The 10999-nt window shown below is 47.0% G+C and overlaps 1 pseudogene; it reads left to right on the top strand.

The window, feature by feature from the left end:
- The first annotated feature begins 5357 nt into the window (after positions 1–5357).
- On the top strand, positions 5358–6723 carry LOC125757918 (uncharacterized; annotated as a pseudogene).
- Positions 6724–10999: the final 4276 nt, after the last annotated feature.

Raw genomic sequence — 10999 nt, 5'->3', positions numbered from 1 at the left:
GAGAACGCAACCGTTAAGCAGTACCAAATGCTTCGCCACAATATATATATATATATATATATATATATATTAGAACTAACAGACAATAACAGACAACATTGTAACATAATAACAACTAACTAACATTATTGTCTGTTAGTTCTCATTAATATTGTGTATAACAAACAAAACGAGCCCTTGAAATTAACACTTCTTTCCTTTATATATATATATATATATATATATATATATATATATATATATATATGTGTGTGTGTGTGTGTGTGTAAGTCCCAAAGAAAAACAATTCAAAAAATTGGCCGCGTATCTGCGTGCTTCGCTGCAAATGTCGTCTAAAGGCGTTAGAAGAGGCGCTGCGTCAGATATGGACGCCATCTGGCAATACGTCGGGAAACATGAGTGCTGTGTTGCGGGCTGGTAGTCCCGGCGCAGCGGCAGGTGAAGACCGGCGGTGACCAACGCGACCGGCGGGGACGCCGGCCAGCCCGAACACGCTGTTTGGCGCGATGCGCCGAAGGAGAAGAAACGTCCACACTCAACGACAACTCTCCACAAACTCTCTTATTTACACGTCGCCTGGGTAAAACAGGAATGCCAGAGCGGCACTTCCTGTCATTCGTACAATGCAATACTGAACCGAAACCGAAACACAACATGACTTGTGCAGAGGGCACGGAGGAAGGCGAGTTTCAGCGCAGTCGCATTTTCAGCGCAGCTTAAGAAACTAGGGTCTTCAAACTTGCGTAAATATGTATTTTCTATTAAAGGAACACACCACCTAATACTTACCTAATGATGTTGCGCCTCAGATATGCGTAATATTTACTTTTTGATCGACAACGTTCACAAGTATGAACAGCCGTACCAGTTCAAGATGTGTGGGCGGTAAGCAATTGGTTCAACTTTGGCCGGGTGGCTGAATCGGGTGACGTGCCGACAAACAGAAAGACAGACCAAAATTTCTGCGTTTAAGTTCCCCAAGAAAGACTATCGTCTTTAAAAGTGCTTCCGAAGCGCGGAACCGAACCAGGGAGCTGTCGCTCCGCAGCGCGTGGCGCTAACCACTACGCAACAAAACGCAGATCCTCCAGGTAGCTAACGGCGAGCGTTATATACACACCCCTTACCGCTGACCGGGCTCAGAGACGGCAGGCGCTTATAAGCGTTTCTTCATTACCAGCGAGATGGCGAGAGGAGCGCAACGGGCGCATTTAAATGTCGTCGGCCAGCTCGCTCGCTTCTTCTAATATTTGCCCTTCCGCTGTCTGCTCGCGCGGTAGTTGCTGCCGGGGGGCCGCTTTTCTTGATATCGCATTCATTGCTTCGCCCTTGCGGCGAAACTGTGACTCTTTTTTCTTTTCAGTCGATATAATGATCCGTACCCGCCTCCCTCCAAAAGCTCTGCGCACCTAACGCCATTCTGCACTGCCTCCCTGATCGGACGCATTAAAAGCTTTCAGTACCTCACGTGGTTTTGCTCTGCCTCCGTGATCGGCACACCTTTGACCAAATGGCGATGTCATGGGATGACGCCATTTTGTGACGTCATCGTATGTAGTGTGCCATCGAGGACGTCTTCTTTTCGAGCCTCGTATGCCAGCTAGCGCGTTGTACCGGCCCCGCGCGGCTCCAGCGCCGGGAACCGCCATTAGACAGCAGCATGGCGGCCGCCGGCCTTTGTCTCGCGCTCAAGACGTGCTTCTCCCTTTCCGGCGCCGAGACGTGCTGGCGCCGCACGTCGCGCCAGCATACGTCGCTGTGTCACGCCCTTCCTCAATGGCCGCCTGCGACCGCCCCCGGGCCTCCTCTCCACTTGAGCTCGCTTCTGTCTGGCGCTTGGTCACCGTGGGAGAGATGCTACGAGAGAGTTACAGGCGATTTCTCGTTCGTGCACTCAGTGGTGAAGTCGCTCGGAAGATTTCACTACAGACGGTCATCTCGTCCGCGATGTCCTCTCGCCGATCGGTGCCCCTTCCGCGAACTTCTCTAACCGCTCCCCCTCCCCTATCACTTCTCCTTCTGTCGCGCTACGATCGCTTCCTTTTCTATTTATTCCTACTTTTTCCCCATCCCCTCAAGGCGCTGTGCCGTGCTTCCTATTGGGTTGCAGAAATGAGCGCCTTTTTCCTTCTCCTTTACAACCACCACCACTCAGTGGTCCCTTTTCTGCAGCAGCCGATAGCGCCGCAGGCAAGCGCACTCGATCGATCTTGCGGAGTTGCTTTATGCGACCCGAAATCCCTTGATTGTCGCACTGTTCTGTATCTTGGGTTAATAAACCCATGTTTGCTGACATCCTGCCTCGAGTGCCTTTTCTGCGCCGTGTTGGAGAGTCGAATAACCGGGCTGTAGCGTCTTTGTACGCTATGGTGGTGGAGGATCGTCGCGTCCCTTCCCGATCGCACTTATAGGGTAAGCCTCGAGCAAATCCTATCGCCAAAGACGTCATAGTTACGTCATGCTGAAGTTATGGTGACGTAATGATTTGATCGAACTGTGACGTCATGATGACGTCATATGGTGAAGTCATCACGTGATGATGATTTCTCGCATCTAGCGTTGACGCTGATGGTGCCGACGGTCGTCTTTTTAGTTTCATGAGGCATGTAAGGCTTTCGCCTAAATAAGAACATTTTGTTGTTTGACCAAGGTCAACGTACCTGGTAGCAAAGGTCCCATGGAAACTCATACGTTTAAAAAACTACGCAGCTTCGTACTAGCAGTGCCAAGCTTGAAGGAAGAGCGCAGCTGTGTGGCCCTCATTGTTTCTCCGTATTTTTTTCTTCCTTTCTTCGTTTTCTTTTTCTTTCTCTCTGTTTATGGTATCTCTTTCATTGCGATAGCAATTACATGGTAAAATAGCCTTCTGATAAGGGCATATTGATACCTTCTGATAAAGAAGGAGGATTTCTCGTTTTGCCTGACTCTTTATTTACCCTGAAAGCAACCATCAGGTGCGTCGCTTAGTTTGTGGTGTAAGTGATGTCATAATGCAGGCTAACGAAACTTGGAACAATCGTTTCAGGGTCTTTAAAGCAGACTAAGTCTTCGTTGTGCACGCATATCGGTGCCCATTACTCCACTTTCGTAAAATGTTGGCTTAGAGCATGGGTTCTCAAACTGGGTTCCGTGAAGGACATCTTAGGGTTCCACGAGCGGCCAGAACGAATGCAACCCGCTCCCGTTTTACCCCACTAGCACTAATTTATTTGTTTGGACAAGCAAATTTGCATTGCATTTTCCACTTAACGAAGCCATCGCACGCCGCATCCGCCCATCGGGTGTCTGCGAGTAGCGAGAGACCCACGTGGTAGCAGCACTAAAGACTCGTCGTCTAGCACGCCATGAAACTTGTATGCATGATTTGCGGACCCGGGGTGACAGTCAGCGCGGAGTGCTGGTTTTCCATGCACGTGAGCGTTCAAACCAGCTCAAACGACATTAACGGACACCTCGGAGCTTTATTCGTGGCTCATGGTGCGTCGCGTGGCGCTGTTTTCATACACGGTGATTTGCCACTGCTCTACGTGTGTTTTGTAATCAAAAGGCGCAGCGAGCGCTTTGATACGCGTAAGAGGCGTCGCTTCGTGTCGGCTGTGGGCTACACGAGCATTTAGACTTAGCTTTACTGTCGCTGTATCGGTCGGCGGTCATGCCTCCTGTTTTTTTCTTTGGCAAAAAATGAAGCAGGTCCGTTTGCCTGAACACATTGCTTACTCTGCGCGGCGCCTGAAGCATGTACTGTATAGTGGGTGGGTCGCGACTCGCAGAGCGGCGCGGGGGGGGGGGAGTTCTACGTCAACGGCCTTCGATGTTAAAGAAAAGAGTACAGGTGTCAATTCTGTGGTTGCGCGCGTACCATCCCCTCGCTTTCGATTGTCTTCATGCTGAAGAAAAAGAGGTTCCGCGGCACTCCGGAAAAGCCGTTGGGGTTCCCCAAGGTCAGGAAGTTTCAGAACCCCTGCCCTAAAGTGTTAGACGTACGTATCACGCACTTGGTTGCGTACGTAACCGACTTCTTGCCCAGACCGCTTTTAGCGGGACGTGCTTCAAACGTAGCGTTGTGGACCTCTCTCACGTGTTTCCATGCCCGTTGTAGAATGTCTTGTAGTGCCACCACACGTCTTGAAAATGAAACTCGACGATTGTACTGAGCCAAGCCAAGCTGTAGCCAAACCGACTCCCGCCGTTTCTGCCTCGGGTCGCCCACTTTGCGTGCAGAAAAGCATGGTTGCGGAAAGCGATAGGAAGAAACGTGTCGTAGGAATACCGTACATTCATCGCGTATCTCACAGGCTAAAGAAAGTAGGAACTAGATACGGCGTTAATGTTGTTTTCACGGCTGCCAATAAGCTAGGTAAGATTTGTGCCGCTGTGCAGAGGAAGAATGAGGGAGTAAAAGACAAGAAGCGGACCGATATTTGTTTCGTAAAACACACCAACAAATTCACTGATTGCCGTACGAGTGTGGTGTATAAGATTCCTTTCAGCTGCGGCCGCTTCTACGTAGGACAGACGGGCCGATGCATCAACCAGAGATTGTTGGAACATAAGAGATCGCTAACAGGAGGCTCACCTTCTAATCTATCTTTACATTGTCGAGATTGTAATAATAATATCTGGGGTTTAACGTCCCAGAACCACCATATGATTATGAGAGACGCCGTAGTGGAGGGCTCCGGAAATTTCGACCACCTGGGGTTCTTTAACGTGCACCTAAATCTAAGTACACGGGCCTCAAACATTTTCGCCTCCATCGAAAATGCAGCCGCCGCGGCCGGGATTCGATCCCGCGACCTTCGGGTCAGCAGTCGAGCGCCATAACGACTAGACCACCGTGGCGGGGCACATTGTCGAGATTGTAAGTGCACGCCAAAATTTGATGAATGCGCAGTGTTGTACCGGCACAGAAATGAAGCAACGCGCCTGATGATTGAAGCATGGCATATAGAGAATAGTGGTAGTGCATGCGTGAGCCAACCGTCGATTAACTTGCATAAAGATGAAATCAAATGCCTTAACAGTTATCTTCCACGTAGACCGCCACGCGTGCCGGATTGATAGGTTCGTCCGTTGCATGGGCATGCGCAGATAAGTTTCCTGCCTTCTTTCTTTTCAGCCGTTGTGCGTCTCTTCAGTTGTTAGTCGGCGTTTGTGGTGTCCTGACTTCTTTCTTGTGTCCGTGTTTGCACGGCCTGTCTTTTTAGAACAGAAAAGACAAAGCGCTACTATACCTGACTGACAATAACGAACAAGCGTCCACGCAGCGTTTTGTGTGATCGCCGCCTGTTGTTGGAGCTGAGCTGAGAGGAGACCGACGATTTAGCGATGGGCAGAACACGGCGAAAGCTTCTCAGATGCGACTTCTCTTTAGACGAACTTATGTGGTCTTGCGTGGCTCCACGGAAAGCGACTTGACTCGTCATCTCTCGCGGCATGGACTCTTGGATATCGAAAACATCGAAAGAGACACCTTCAGACAACAGTTCATGCTTGAAAAGGAGGATTTCACCAACCTCTTTACCGCACTGCGCATGCCAGAGTACGTAAAGAGCAGTCAGAACGTCGTTGTTTCTGGTTGCGAAGCGCTTTGTCTGACGCTGCGACGACTAGCTTACCCGTGTAGGTGGTGCGACCTCGAGGGAATCTTTGGGAGGCACACATGTCCAGTGTATCATCGCAAGTGGTGCATCACATCATGGCCACGTTTGGACATTTGCTCAACGACTGCAACGCGCACGCATGGCTCTCGCCTGCCTACCTGAAGGAATGTTCGACGGTAAGGAATATTTCGTTATTGCGTGGAAGCTGACTATTATAAACTTGCCTTGAATAAACGCTCTACATTTTTTAATCGTTTCGTGGTACTAGTTTTATGGCATGCTGATTTGCGATATTTTTTCACATTTTAAAATGAATAGAATTAACCTTAGTGCTTGACTGTTTCTTTACGCCTTTCTGTTTTAGAAATAAGAAAACAATGTTAGGTACCAAGCTAGGTGCTTCTCTTACAATAGGGTGGTGTCGGCGTCCTACAATAGGGGGAGTTTTCCAACCTACTCGGAGAATGCTTTCGTCTTGATGCAGGATTCAGGTCAAGTGAATCTGTCTTTCAAATACCAATATATGGCACGTGAACTTGGAAGAGATACGAACGGTGTTTCCGGCAGGACCAAGTAAAGACGAGAGGCACAGTGGTGTGTTTGTCGGCGTAAGTTCGTCCCGTCTGTCGGGGTGTTTCGTTTTCTTCTACGAACACACCCGACAGCCCATTTCAGCACACTTTTGCTATGTGAACAAAGCAAACTTCGGCTCATTCTGTCCTTGTTTTATTTTTTTCCAGGCTGTCAGTGCCAAAAATGCACTTCTGAACAACTGCTGGGCTTTTGTGGACGGAACCACTCGCCCAACCTGTCGTCCCAAGAGAAACCAGCAGGAGTACTTCTCTGGGCACAAAAGGGTACACTGCTTGAAATACCAATCACTTATGTGCGCCAATGGCATCGTGTGCCAGCTGGATGGGCCCTATCCAGGACGGCGGCATGACGCAGGCAGGTTAAAAATAAAATGACAAGCGCTGGGTTCTACGATGGTGCGTAATATGCTGCAGGAGGCTAAAAATGTGCCCCTCATAAAGTGGACCAATATACTGTACTCCTTACAGCTTTATTTCATTGCAGTACAAAATTACTTTGTTTCCAACAATGGCTTTTTAAAGTAAGGTTGTCTTCACTGACAGATTTTACATAGTACCATTCTTCAAGTCAACTTTACTCGCACTGCGCTTAATGGTACTGCTATCTATAATCCAGTGCTGTCAGCAATCAAGTGGGTGCCCATTAGTTCACAGTGAATGTTTCTTGGCCTGTTCATGAACGAGTGAATGTGTTTCATACTAAAACTTCTGCAGGCAGTTGCAACATAAATTCTCATTGATGTACTTTAATTTAAATGGCCTGTCATCCTAGAAGAAGATACTAACAAACGTAAAAAAATTGAAATGTTAACACCGTTTGAAAATAACGTAACCCATCGTCCGCATGTTGGAACTAATAATGTAATAAAAATCGCCATCGATAACCCCATATAACGATCACGCTAAATTAGGTACCGTGTTCTGTTTTATTTCATGCTGTCGCACCATTTCGTACTGTTAAATGGTGTGCGACTAAATCTGTTGGCAATCTGAGAAGCCTTAATTTGCGAAGAGCCATATTAGTTAATTATCCTATTACTTCATGAATGTTACCATTTTTTTATTTTTTCAGGCATACTGCGGGAAAGCAAGATGTACCAGAAGCTGGAGCAACTCGTCAAGGACCAGCATTTTGTTTTGTATGGAGATCCCGCATATCCCTTGCGGCCGCTCTTAATGAAGCCATATCTAGGTGCCTCACTGACGCTATCACAGACGGCCTTTAACTATGACATGAGTCGTGATTAAAATAGATAAGAAATCTGAAATCTCTGAAAAAGACAAGAAATAAGAAATCTCTAGAGATTACATGAGTCGTGTGCGGCAGGCTGTAGAATGGGTATTTGGAAAGGTAGTTGCAGAATTCGCATTCCTAGACTTCAAGAAAAATCACAAGCCTCTTGGACAGCAAGTATAGCGCATATGTATAAAGCTGCAACAGTATTGGCCAACTGCCACACATGCATATACGGGAGTATAGTGTCGATGTACTTCCAGCTGGACCAACCACATTTGAACGTCTACCTAAGGCCAGCGGCCATGTAAATTCCAGCTCAGCGTTTGTCTCCATCTGCTCATCGTTTCAATCTCCTGGGTCAGTTTATAGACTTGCCTGAATCTCATAATTTACCTACACAGGTGTTGTTTAATCCGTTACACACTTGCAGGGTATTGTGTATAATAAGTGTGTATTGCGCATAATATTTCGAAGAACATGTTGACGTCAGTGCTTTAAACATTTTCACAGTTTCAGCATAGTGTACACAACACACGTGACTGAAATTTCAATGTGCTTGCTAAAGTGGACTACACAGGCTACTGTTGCTGGCACAGGTGTATTCTTGATGCACAACTCAACTGCATATGCACCAGTGAATTGTTCTACAGGGTTTACCATCCATGCAAGTGCAAATGTAAGTATTTGGGGCATATGTAGATATTTTCTGGTGATGAAGATTCCGTGGTGTTGTAAATACTTCTTACTTGCTTTCTCACCTGTTCTGTTTCATATTCGTGTATTCGTCATCATTAACCGTTTTCATAAACATGACAGTAGTTGTCACTAGTTCATGATATTTATGTCAATCGAGTGGTCGGGATTTCTTTCATCCTCTAGAGACAACAGGAACATGTGCAGTAATAAAGAACATTTTGCTGTAATAAAGAACATTTGTTAAACAATAAAGAACAATCTGTGGTTTGGCACATTCACTTGTGGCAGTGCATATTTCACTTGTAAGTGAATGTCGCTGAACAGAAAGGACTATCTGCGTTCATGTCTACCTGTGGCATCAGTGATGATCCCTCTGGTCTTAATGTGAACTGAAACATCATAGCGGATGAACCTTTACACGGCATGCCGCGGTGTCATTTCAATCAGAAGCCATGTGGTGCACGCATGCTTTGATGGGTGTGACTTTAGAGATTACAAAACAGTAGTTGAATTTGCATAGATCTGAACGCACGTTCCAGACGGAAACCAACTACTTTTTACAGCGAAAGCTGTTATGAGATCATTTCAACGGCCGTTTTTGGTGGCGTAGTTGTCCGCCGCCGCCGCCGCCGCCGGTGTCCGTAACTACTATCGCTCGAAATAAGAAAAAACGAAATAAGAAAAAAATTCCAGGATGGAACGGGGTTCGAACCTGGGCCCTCTGCGTGGGAGCCCAGTGTTGTACCTCAGAGCCATGCCGGTGCTTGGAATTGCCTTGCAAAACAACGCTATACAGGCTTCATGTGCAGAAGGAACCACATTAACATATGTAATTTAGTGTGGTCGAAGAGTGAAATAACAACCACGCACCACACAACGCGAATTCTGTAACCAGGCGTCACACAATGCGAATTGCACAACGAGTGGGCTGTTGGATGCTTCCAACCCACTACAAGAGGCTCTGCAATAATTCTTCATCGTCATCAGGCACAACACCAACAAAGTGCGCATAATGCCTTACATGTTATTAGCGGGTACCACGGCTCTCCGTTGAATGACGAAAAAAATGCCAGGCCTGCGCGGAAAGCGCAGCACAGTCACAGCGAAAGCTGGAAGAGCGGCATTTCTAGAGCCCGTTGTAAACTCTCTTGGGGCTACTAACATGGCATAGTGGCTGCTTCCCTACTTCACAGAAATTATGATTTATAGCGTAGTGCGTTCCTCGCAAGTGCACTTGCATTGGTTGCCAAGGAAGCCCATGAGCCCATCATCTATTTCCTCAGGGTCTCAATAAAGTTCTTCCCCCCTCTCTCTGTCTCTCTTTCTCACGTCAATGTATGTTATACTGCATGGTGGGAGAGTTAAATAGCGACCGGGCGTCACACAATGCGAATTACATAACTGGTGAGCCGTTTAAAGCTTCCAACCCATTACAAAGGGCTGAGCCACAATTCTTCATCGTCATCAGTCGTCACGTAAACATTTCCATTTCACAGAAATTGTGATGATTTATAGCGTAGTGCGTTCCTCGCAAGTGCACTTGCATTGGTTGCCAAGGAAGCCCATGAGCCCATCATCTATTTCCTCAGGGTCTCAATAAAGTTCTTCCCCCCTCTCTCTGTCTCTCTTTCTCACGTCAATGTATGTTATACTGCATGGTGGGAGAGTTAAATAGCGACCGGGCGTCACACAATGCGAATTACGTAACTAGTGAGCCGTTTAAAGCTTCCAACCCATTACAAAGGGCTGAGCCACAATTCTTCATCGTCATCAGTCGTCACGTAAACATTTCCATTTCACAGAAATTGTGATGATTTATAGCGTAGTGCGTTCCTCGCAAGTGCACTTGCATTGGTTGCCAAGGAAGCCCATGAGCCCATCATCTATTTCCTCAGGGTCTCAATAAAGTTCTTCCCCCCTCTCTCTGTCTCTCTTTCTCACGTCAATGTATGTTATATTGCATGGTGGGAGAGTTAAATAGCGACCGGGCGTCACACAATGCGAATTACATAACTGGTGAGCCGTTTAAAGCTTCCAACCCATTACAAAGGGCTGAGCCACAATTCTTCATCGTCATCAGTCGTCACGTAAACATTTCCATTTCACAGAAATTGTGATGATTTATAGCGTAGTGCGTTCCTCGCAAGTGCACTTGCATTGGTTGCCAAGGAAGCCCATGAGCCCATCATCTATTTCCTCAGGGTCTCAATAAAGTTCTTCCCCCCTCTCTCTGTCTCTCTTTCTCACGTCAATGTATGTTATATTGCATGGTGGGAGAGTTAAATAGCGACCGGGCGTCACACAATGCGAATTACATAACTGGTGAGCCGTTTAAAGCTTCCAACCCATTACAAAGGGCTGAGCCACAATTCTTCATCGTCATCAGTCGTCACGTAAACATTTCCATTTCACAGAAATTGTGATGATTTATAGCGTAGTGCGTTCCTCGCAAGTGCACTTGCATTGGTTGCCAAGGAAGCCCATGAGCCCATCATCTATTTCCTCAGGGTCTCAATAAAGTTCTTCCCCCCTCTCTCTGTCTCTCTTTCTCACGTCAATGTATGTTATATTGCATGGTGGGAGAGTTAAATAGCGACCGGGCGTCACACAATGCGAATTACATAACTGGTGAGCCGTTTAAAGCTTCCAACCCATTACAAAGGGCTGAGCCACAATTCTTCATCGTCATCAGTCGTCACGTAAACATTTCCATTTCACAGAAATTGTGATGATTTATAGCGTAGTGCGTTCCTCGCAAGTGCACTTGCATTGGTTGCCAAGGAAGCCCATGAGCCCATCATCTATTTCCTCAGGGTCTCAATAAAGTTCTTCCCCCCTCTCTCTGTCTCTCTTTCTCACGTCAATGTATG

The sequence above is a fragment of the Rhipicephalus sanguineus genome, chromosome 3, assembly GCF_013339695.2.
Source record: "Rhipicephalus sanguineus isolate Rsan-2018 chromosome 3, BIME_Rsan_1.4, whole genome shotgun sequence".
Taxonomy (NCBI): Eukaryota; Metazoa; Arthropoda; class Arachnida; order Ixodida; family Ixodidae; genus Rhipicephalus; species Rhipicephalus sanguineus.
The sequence above is the reverse complement of the archived record's forward strand: the minus strand, read 5'-3'. Positions and strand labels throughout refer to the sequence as shown.